Raw genomic sequence first — 9,673 nt, forward strand, 5'->3', positions numbered from 1 at the left:
TCTGTGAAGGTATTTACACAGGGAGCAAGTTTGCATAAAGCACTGTGTCAAACACCAATGACACAGTTAAAATGGCTTTTCCCTTTGGAGGCTGCAGGAACTAAGGGAACTGGGAAGGACTTAGCAGCCACTTAGGTGTTATTCTGTAGATTTCCCAGCAGAGAAGCCCTTCCACCACTACAGCTATGGTAACTCTGACACTGTGACTATTTGAAGTCCTGGACCTATCAAGAAACTTCCCAAAAACTCTGGAGTAAATATATTCATTTTGGCACTTCATAAAGAAGCTGTGGCCAATATACATCTAAGCAACTGTGCTGCAAGGAAAAGGCCAAGGTCATGCAGCACAAGCTAGAATTACTCATAAGCAACAAAACAAATGGAGGCTTGGTTTACATAACAGAATGTGCAATAATTCCTCATTTTTGTTACTGATATGACTAGTTTTAATATATGCATGTCTCCAAGAGCCAAATTAACTATACATTTTCCAATCCTTTATATCACTTTGCAGTGAACAAGCCAATGTCTAAAAGACAGCAAGTTAATTTATACATCCTTCCCTTGCCAAGTGTGATTAATTGATATAATATGTCAATTCCCTTTATGCAAATGTTAAAAATGCATCTTCATTTATATCCACATATATTGTAGATAAATTCTTTTAAAAGGAATGATCTCACTGGGGCAGTCATGGACAGTGGTTTCTTCACAGTTTAATTTAGAATATATTTATCGTACTTACTACTGAAAAGGCTCTGCTTTGTGCTCTGGAGGACATAAACACTTCCCTACTCTCAAAAAGCTTAAAATCTAGCAAAAAGTTCAACTTGGCTCCCCACAAGTCTGTCCTTTGCAGCCTCTTGTCTTCTTGATGCCAGTAAATGGAGCTACTATCCACTCTATTATTGAAGCCAAAAATCTAGAAGTCATCCTTTATTCCCTCTTTTTCACTCTCTACATCCCTTTTCTCAGCAAATCTTTTAGATTCTAACTCCAAAATCTGCCTTCGCTATAACCACTCATTTCTTTTTAATTGCCAAGAAACACAATTACTCCAAAAGTTAGTTGCATGAAATAACTTTTTATGAAAAAAATGCTCACACATTCTGTGATTTAGGAATTCAGACAGGTTACTACAGTTTGTGTTTGTTCATGATGCCCAAGCTTCAGCTGGAAGACCTGACGGCTGAAGGCAGAGAGGATCTGAAGGCAGATTCACTCACATGCCAGAGGAATGACACTGCCTGAGCGCTGGAGTTCTCAGTTCCTTTTTATATGGTTCTCTCCACATAAGTCCCTCCAAATGGCCTCTTCACACAAGATAATTTGGGCTTCCTTAAAGCATGGTGGCTGACTGCCCATTGCATTAATGCCCCAAAGAGAGATAGCAAGGAGGAAGTTGTATCCTTTTCATTGTCTAGGCTATGAAGTGACAGAATTAAGTCTACCCTACTCTATGGTTTGGAGCAGTCGTAAGTCATTATTCAGTTTAAGTGGTGAGAATATCAACTCCACCTCCCTGTGGAAGGAAGGTCAAAGCTGTGTGTTGGAAGATAATGTCTGGTCATTTATCTGGAAATACAGCATGTCACATCTGGACTATTGCAACAACCTTCTAATGAATCTTTCCCACTCTACCCAACCTCAAAATCTATTTTCCCCTCCAAAGGGAGTGATAATTATTTTTATATTAACATGTTTAAAACAGAAACATCATTCTTCATCTAGAGCTTATAAATGGCTTCCCCTTGCACTCTGAAAAAAATCTAAACTTCTTACTGTGGACCCCAAGCCCCTAAATGCCTTCCTCCCTCTTGCTTTAGACAAAAATCATCTTTCATTTCCTCAGGTGTGCCAAGCTCTTTCCGCCTCCTGGACTTTTGTACATATTTGCCTCTTGTTGAAATGATCTTCCTCTGCTCCTTCTGTACTGTATCTTCTGATCACCACATCTTACCTTCAATTTCATCTTCTCAGGGAGGCCTTCTTCGACCAAGTATCTAAAGTACTATAGCCTCAGTGATAGTTCTAATCAGTTTGGTTGGGGTTGGTTTTTTTGGTAGCATTTCTTCTTTTTTTTTGACCAAGTCTCACTCTGCCACCCAGGCAGGAGTGCAGTGGTGTGACTTGGTTCACTGTAACCTCTGCCTCCTGGGTTCAAGCAATTCTCCTGCCTCAGCCTACTGAGTAGCTGGGATTACAGGTGCATGTCACCATGCCCAGCTAATAGTTGTATTTTTAGCAGAGACAGGGTTTTACCTTGTTGGTCAGGCTGGTCTCAAACTCCTGACCTTGTGATATGCCCGCCTTGGCCTCCCAAAGTGCTGGGATTACAGGCATGATGTAGCATTTCTTACAACACAGTTTCATTATTTATTTGCTTCTTTCCTTCTCTCTCCTCTTGCTCCCTCTTTCTATGTTTTGGTCTATCCCTACCAATAAAATATAGGGTCTCTGAAGTTGTTCACCATCACAGTCTAACATCAGTGTTTTGCCTGGCATATATACAGTAGGTGCTTAAAAAAAATTTATGAGATGAAAAACAATGTAAATATATTTTCTAATAGTTGTAGAAGAATCCATAACGAGACTAAACATATAATATTTAAAGTCAAATGGATTCCGTTTAACCAGAAGGATCAGAAAAGATTTATGAAGACAAGTTTGAATTGCATTTTGAAATATGTACATAAGAAAAGAAAGATATTATGATACAGAGAGAGAGAGAGAGTCATCCGGTTAAGAAAAGCAGAGACTGATAAGGGAAATTCAAAGAAGCAAGAGTAGACAAAAATACAGTGTTTAAGAAGTTAGTGAAGGAAAGGAATGGTGAGGTAGTATGAGGCCAGACAATGAATGACCTTCAATGTGGTATTTCAGGATTTTGACATTATTCTGTAAGCAGTAAGGCCTTATTTAATGGTTTTGAGCAGAGATTGAGACATTAGGTGGATTGTATCCAAAGACCATCCTGGCAATAGTGTGTAAGATAAACTGTAGAGGATGAAATTGATTAAATACTGGGTAGAGGCTTTTTTTTTTTTTTACTAGCTATATTATCTGCCAAAGGCCTAAATTTTTCTGCACAACTTTTAGCTAAAATCCAATCCAGAAACGTAAGGCAACTGTTTTAGCATATAAACTAGAAATACGACATCGTTTCTAATTTTTGCTAGCAGAGATAAGAGATATTCCTAAGGGGATCTTTATTTACCCTGGAATTTACCACCCAACTGCTAAAACTCCTCCTGCTTAACATGGATAGGCTTGGATTCTAAGTGTTAATATTATGATTTGTCAGATTTTCTCTTAGATGATAGCATCATTTGCTGTATTAGTCCATTTTCACACTGCTATAAAGATACTACCCCCAGACGGAACAATTTATAAAGCAAAGAGGTTTAATTGATTCATGTGGCTGGGGAAACCTCAGGAAACTCACAAGCATGGCAGAAGGGCAAGCAAACTCAGACCTTCTCACATGGCAGCGGGAGAGAGAAGTGCTGAGTGAAGAGGGAAGAGCCCCTTATAAAATCATCAGATCTTGAGAGAACTCACTCACTATCAGGCAAATAACATGGAGAAACCATCCCATGATTCAATTACCTCCACCTGGTCTCTCCCTTGACACTTGGGGATTATGGGGATCACAGTTCAAGGTGAGTTTGGTTGGGGACACTAAGCCTAACCATGTCATTCGCCTACATGAAACACGGATTCAGGAAAATTATTTCCCTCAAATTTCAGGTTTTAGGTCTAACTGGAGGAAAAACACTGTGATTAAAATAAAGGAAATGCTGACCATTACAACAAATAAGATAAATATCTCTAAATACAGAAACCATTTGAGAAAGGAAAATAAATCACAGGAACCCTAAATCACTAAGCCAAGGGAAAGGTCAAGCTGGGAACTATGTCAGGCAAAACTGCCTCCCATTTATTCCTGAATAAGATAGCTACAAAAACTGCCTCCCATTTATTCCTGAATAAGATAGCTACAAATATTTTTTAAAAGCTGCATACTTCCCACACAATTTGTCCACAGGGATATTCCTTGCAGGCAAGGGACCGACAGAACTCAAAGTCATCTTTCTGCTCATGTGAGACAAATGCAGATCTAATGGCTTCCTCTGCACTATTGTTTCACTAAGCTAGACTAAGGCAAAAGTGACTATTCCTCTACCCAATTCTCACATGTAAACTGTGTATTCAGCTAATCAGAGACTCAGAAGAATGCAACAGATTGTGTCTTATTTACCTATGACCTGGAAGCCCCTCCCTGCTTGAGTTGTCCTGCCTTTCTGGACCCAACCAATGTCCATCTTCCACAAATTGATGTCTCATGTCTCCCTAAAACCTATACAACCAAGCTGTGCCCCACCACCTTGAGTACATGTCATCAGGCCCTTCTGAGGCTGTTTCCCCTGCATGTCCTTAACCTTGGCAAAATAAACTTTCTAAATTGATTGAGACCTGTCTCAGATACTTTGGATTCACCCATTTATCTGTAAGTTTCCAAGTTCAGGTAATAGCAATTTGTTACTTCTCATTTCAACTAAGCTTTCCCAAGCAATGCAGGTAGCACTCCTTCCCAAAAATGATCCTGAAGTTTTCTCTATCATGGTTTCCAATGTAAAAGCCACCTCACTTTTGTCAAACCTATTTACCTAATAGCAGGAGACCTGAAGGCTTGGAGCAGTGATAGTAATGCCAAAGCAATGGATTATCTCAATCAGTGTGATTTTGCCCCATGGTGCTCTTTTCTGAGGCTGGATGTAAATTCAAAAGGATAATAGCTGGTCAAATATAAGCACAGTATTAAATTTGTTAATAGCAATCTACGAACAAAATTCTGTTATTGATCTTTTAATATTTAGACCATTTCTATTTATTACCACCATTTGGGTGGATGTATTTAGGTTTCTTTACCTATTGACCTCGATATAGCTGTTGCTGCCCTTGCTTTGACCCGTAGCTAAACTCATAGCATCGCAAGGGAGACAGCTAATATCTAACGAATTGGCTCCCTAATTTCATAAATAACTTTGGTTGAAGAAAATCATTTTAGAACTATCTCCTGAGAGAGGCTTTTCTCCATAACTCTTATCAATTGATTACTGAGAGAATACATTTGGTTCAGAATGCCCCATGTTCTGATAAACAAGGTGTTAACCTTCTGACTTATGGTTCAATGTGAATATTTTAGAAGCACAGGAAACAAACCAAAGAAAAAAGTGATTAAGTTAGCACCTGGCACTTAAACTCAAGTATAAAAACTTCCTAAGAATGTGTTAAGTTTAACAAATGCCTTATTACTTTTAAAAACTGGCAAAACCTGGAGTATAATAAATTCTAGTGGGAGGCCCTGGATTTGGCAGTGAAGACTAATAATTATGGTAGATTTTGGAACACAGTTGCTGACAGCATGGCTCTGGGTAAGATTTTTCTGTGAGCACAGATCTCTATTGACATGTGGGAAGCTCATTCTCACAGCTCTCTGCCCCCGAGGCACCCTACACATAGCTATCATGGCACTATTATAGCACATTGTTTTATAACTATTTCTTTGTCCATCATTCTCTCTAGACTGTGAACTCTTTGAAGACAGAATTTCTTCCCATTTTCATCTTATTGGGCTCTGTAGTCCTAGTAACTAGTATAAGTCTGACCCATAGAAAAAAATTTATCAAAAATTTGTTGTGGCTATGTGGGTTTTTTTAAATAATCAGAACCAATTGTCTCTAAAACTATAACTAAACTGCTTTTTCTAGATGAGATCAATAACATCTTCAGTCATTATCATCTAACTAAGCATTCAGTTAAATAAGGACCCAAGAAAAATATTTTACCCTCAGGGTTATTTAAATTTAGGTGGATTTTTAATCCTTGCCAATCACTGCAATCTGTTCCTCAGGCACAATACATTTTGTGATCATTCAAGGTGTCTTACTCTTTAAAAACTTTAGATTCTATATGTTTTCTGAATATTCCCTTAATGGATTAATATGCTTTCCTCTTCTTGGAAAAGGAAATAAAATATTTTGAATGCATCAACAAAAATAGAGAACTATATAATGTACTCACTACCCAGATTTATCAAATCTTAACATTGGGTCACATTTGCTTCTTAGTATTTTTTAGAAGTTGAACACTATATATATAATCGAAGGTCCTCGTACCTTTTCTAGTGACTTCTTTCTCTCCTTGCCATCTGATAGAGGTTTTTATACTTTTCTTAGGTACTTCTGTTTCTAAAGCATTGTAGACTACTACTTTGCAGGTTTAAATTTCCATATCAATGATATAACAGTTGCTTCATATATATTTATGTAATTCACACTAATTGTCAATTTATGTATTTATTCAACTAACATCTGACTATGGGTCAACTAAAGTGCTGAAGATACAGCAGTAAACAACTGCTGTATATATCACAGTGTTCAGTGCTCTATAACTGGAGTTCTGGAGTTCAACGGGAGGTCCAATAAAAATACGCAAAACTGATAAAGCTAACCAGTCAATTGCCCTCATAGCACATTCAAGAAGGAAGAGACAGAAAAATGAACAAATAAGTGACATTTAACCTAATATATCATGTGGTGATAGATATTACAGAGAAGAATCAGACAAAATAAAGGAGATCTTAGTACTTAAAGAGAATATGTGTTATCCAATGGTTGTTATTATGTTGAGTTTTGGGGAAAGACTTTATTGATAAGGAATCACTGGAGCACAACTTGAAAGTCAAGAGTGTGAGCCAAGAAGACAGCAAAGGGAAAAAAATTCAAGACAGTGGGGCCATCAAGTGCTAAATCCCTGAGGATTTAGAAAATGACCTGGGATGGTTGACAATTATATGTTGTAGTTGGATTAAGGAGTTATGTCATGAAAGGACTTGTAGCCATTGAAAGGACGTGGCTCTTACTTTGAGTGAAGTGGACATCCTTTGAGTGATTTTGAAGAGAGAAGTGATGTAATAACACTTACATTGTATTTGTTTTAGTCTGGCTGCTATGTAGAAAACAGACCCTAGAAAGGCAATGACGAAAGCAAGAAGACCCAGTTAGGAGGCTATTTCATAATTCAAGCTGAAATGCTGGTGGCTGGTAAGAAGTGGTCAGATTCTGGATATGTTTTTAAAGAAGAGCTGGCAAAAGTTGGTGATGATTGAATGTGAGGTTTGAAAAATAGAGGAGGCAAGAATTACTCCAAGGTTTGAGACTCTAACAACTAAAAAGAGAGAGTTTTCAATAACTCTGATGGGGAAGACAGGTAGAAAAGTCAGACCTGGAGAAAAGAACTTGTGGATTGATTTTAGGCATGTTGAGTTAGATATGTCTGTTAAACAGCCAGGGGGAGTGTTCAGTGCTATATAACTGGAGTTCTGGTGTTCAATGGGAGGTCCAATAAAAATACGCAAAACTGATAAAGCTAACATTCAGTCCTAATGTGTATGCAAAACCACAAGACTGGATTACATCACCTAAGAAGGAGGTAAGGCTAGAAAAGATAAAAGAGAAGGCTGAAAATGGAGCCCTGGCATAGCCCAATGTTTACAGGTTAGGGAGATAAGAATCAGGACAAGATATCTAGAAATAAAAATAAATATGTAAGATTATATAAAAGAAGCTTGCCCGAAAAAAATATGCAAATCCATATAAAAGAAATGAATGACACACCAAGTTCTTGGATCAAAAAACTCGATGCTACAAAGATGATAATTCTCTAAAAGTTAATTTGTAAATGTAATGGGTTGCTGATAAAAATTACCAATGAGATTTTTGTGGCACTAGAACCTATGCTATCTTTGTGTGGAAAAACAGACAAGAATAGTGAAGGAACTCTCAACACAATTACAGATGCAATGATGGAGGAATTAGCCCAATTAGATATTAAAACCTACTTAAAGCTGCAACCTCTAAATTGAAACAATGTTTACTGGTATATAAAATCAATATATAGGAATAAGGAAATCTAGAAGTAGCTTAAAGTTGGTCTTTAAAAAATGGAATATTCAAGAAAAAAAATTGAATAACCTGGTAGCCACCTGGAAAAATAAAATAAAATTGGATCTAAGCCTTATACCATATCCTAAGCATAAGTTCTAAGAGGTCCAGAAATTTAATGTTTTAAAAAACAGGTCAATAAAAGCACCAGAAGAAAACTTGGGGAAATTGTTTTATAATTTGAGTAGGCATAGTTCTTCTAACCAAGATACAATTTCAACAAGTTGCAAACCAAAAAGAAACTCTGAATGGCAGGAAAAAGAATTATACACAAAGTCAAAGAACAATAGCAAAAGTGAAAAATATGTCACAGACAGAATGACTGATCTCCAATATTTAAAGAGCTCCTAGAATTGATAATAGCAATAAGCCAGTTTTTTTAAAAAAAGGCAAAGGATAAAAACAAATAATTTGCATTAAGAGAAATATAAATTTTAAACATATAAAGAAATGTTCAACTTTACCTAGAAAAACACAAGTTAAAACTAGTTGCCATTTTCTACCTAGTAGAAAATGAGATTTAAAAAATTAAAAATTCCATAGTACGACTTCTTGGAGAGTTGATGGGGAAGCAGTTACTCTCATATATTGCTAGAAGTTTAAACTGTCACAATCCCTCAGAAGAGAAATTTATCAATATCTAAAAAAAAAAATTGCCTTTTTTCTTGGACCTTGGAGTCCTGCTTCTAGAAATTGATTTACATATTCTTACATATATACAAAATAGTATATACACAAGATCATTTATTGCAGCATTGTAAATGCAAAAGTATGAAAACAATCTAAATGTTCATCAATAGAAAAATAGTAAAATAAATTATATGGTATCCCCATTCAATTGGACACTAGAAACTTGTTAAAAAATAATTGAAAAACTACTATATGCTGATATAAATGGCCTTCAAAACACATCATTAAGTAAAAAAAGAATTATGCAGCAGTCAGCATGATAATCTGGAAATTGAGGAAAATAAGAATATTTATTTGCTTTCTTTTTTTTTGAGATGGAGTTTCGCTCTTGTTACCCAGGCTGGAGTGCAATGGCACAATCTCGGCTCACAGCAACCTCCACCTCCTGGGTTCAGGCAATTCTCCTGCCTCAGCCTCCTGAGTAGCTGGGATTACAAGCACGCACCACCATGCCCAGCTAATTTTTTGTATTTTTAGTAGAGACGGGGTTTCACCATGTTGACCAGGATGGTCTCGATCTCTTGACCTTGTGATCCACCCGCCTCGGCCTCCCAAAGTGCTGGGATTACAGGCGTGAGCCACCGCACCTGGCCTATTTGCATTTTTATGTGTTATACAAATAAACTGAACTAATACACAAGAAAGAAATAATAATTGAGAAAAGAGAGTGGAAATTGTGTAGAAGAGAGATTGGGGTAGACAGAAGAGTTTTCACTACATATAGAATATATTTTAAACTTTCTAAAGTAGGAGTCTATTATATATTGAAAATATTAAATTAATAAAAGAAGCAGAGTTGAAATTTGCAAATAATGTTTTGGAAGGCATCTATTATTGATATAATAAGAATTTAGGAAGATTAAGCAAGAGAATGGTAGAAGAATTGGAAACATTAAGTATAGTCAACTCTTCGAAGAGTTCTATAAAAGAAATGGGATAGTAGCTGGAAGGGAATATAAGATAGGACAAGGTAT

Source organism: Callithrix jacchus, chromosome 3, assembly GCF_049354715.1.
Source record: "Callithrix jacchus isolate 240 chromosome 3, calJac240_pri, whole genome shotgun sequence".
Classification (NCBI taxonomy): Eukaryota; Metazoa; Chordata; class Mammalia; order Primates; family Cebidae; genus Callithrix; species Callithrix jacchus.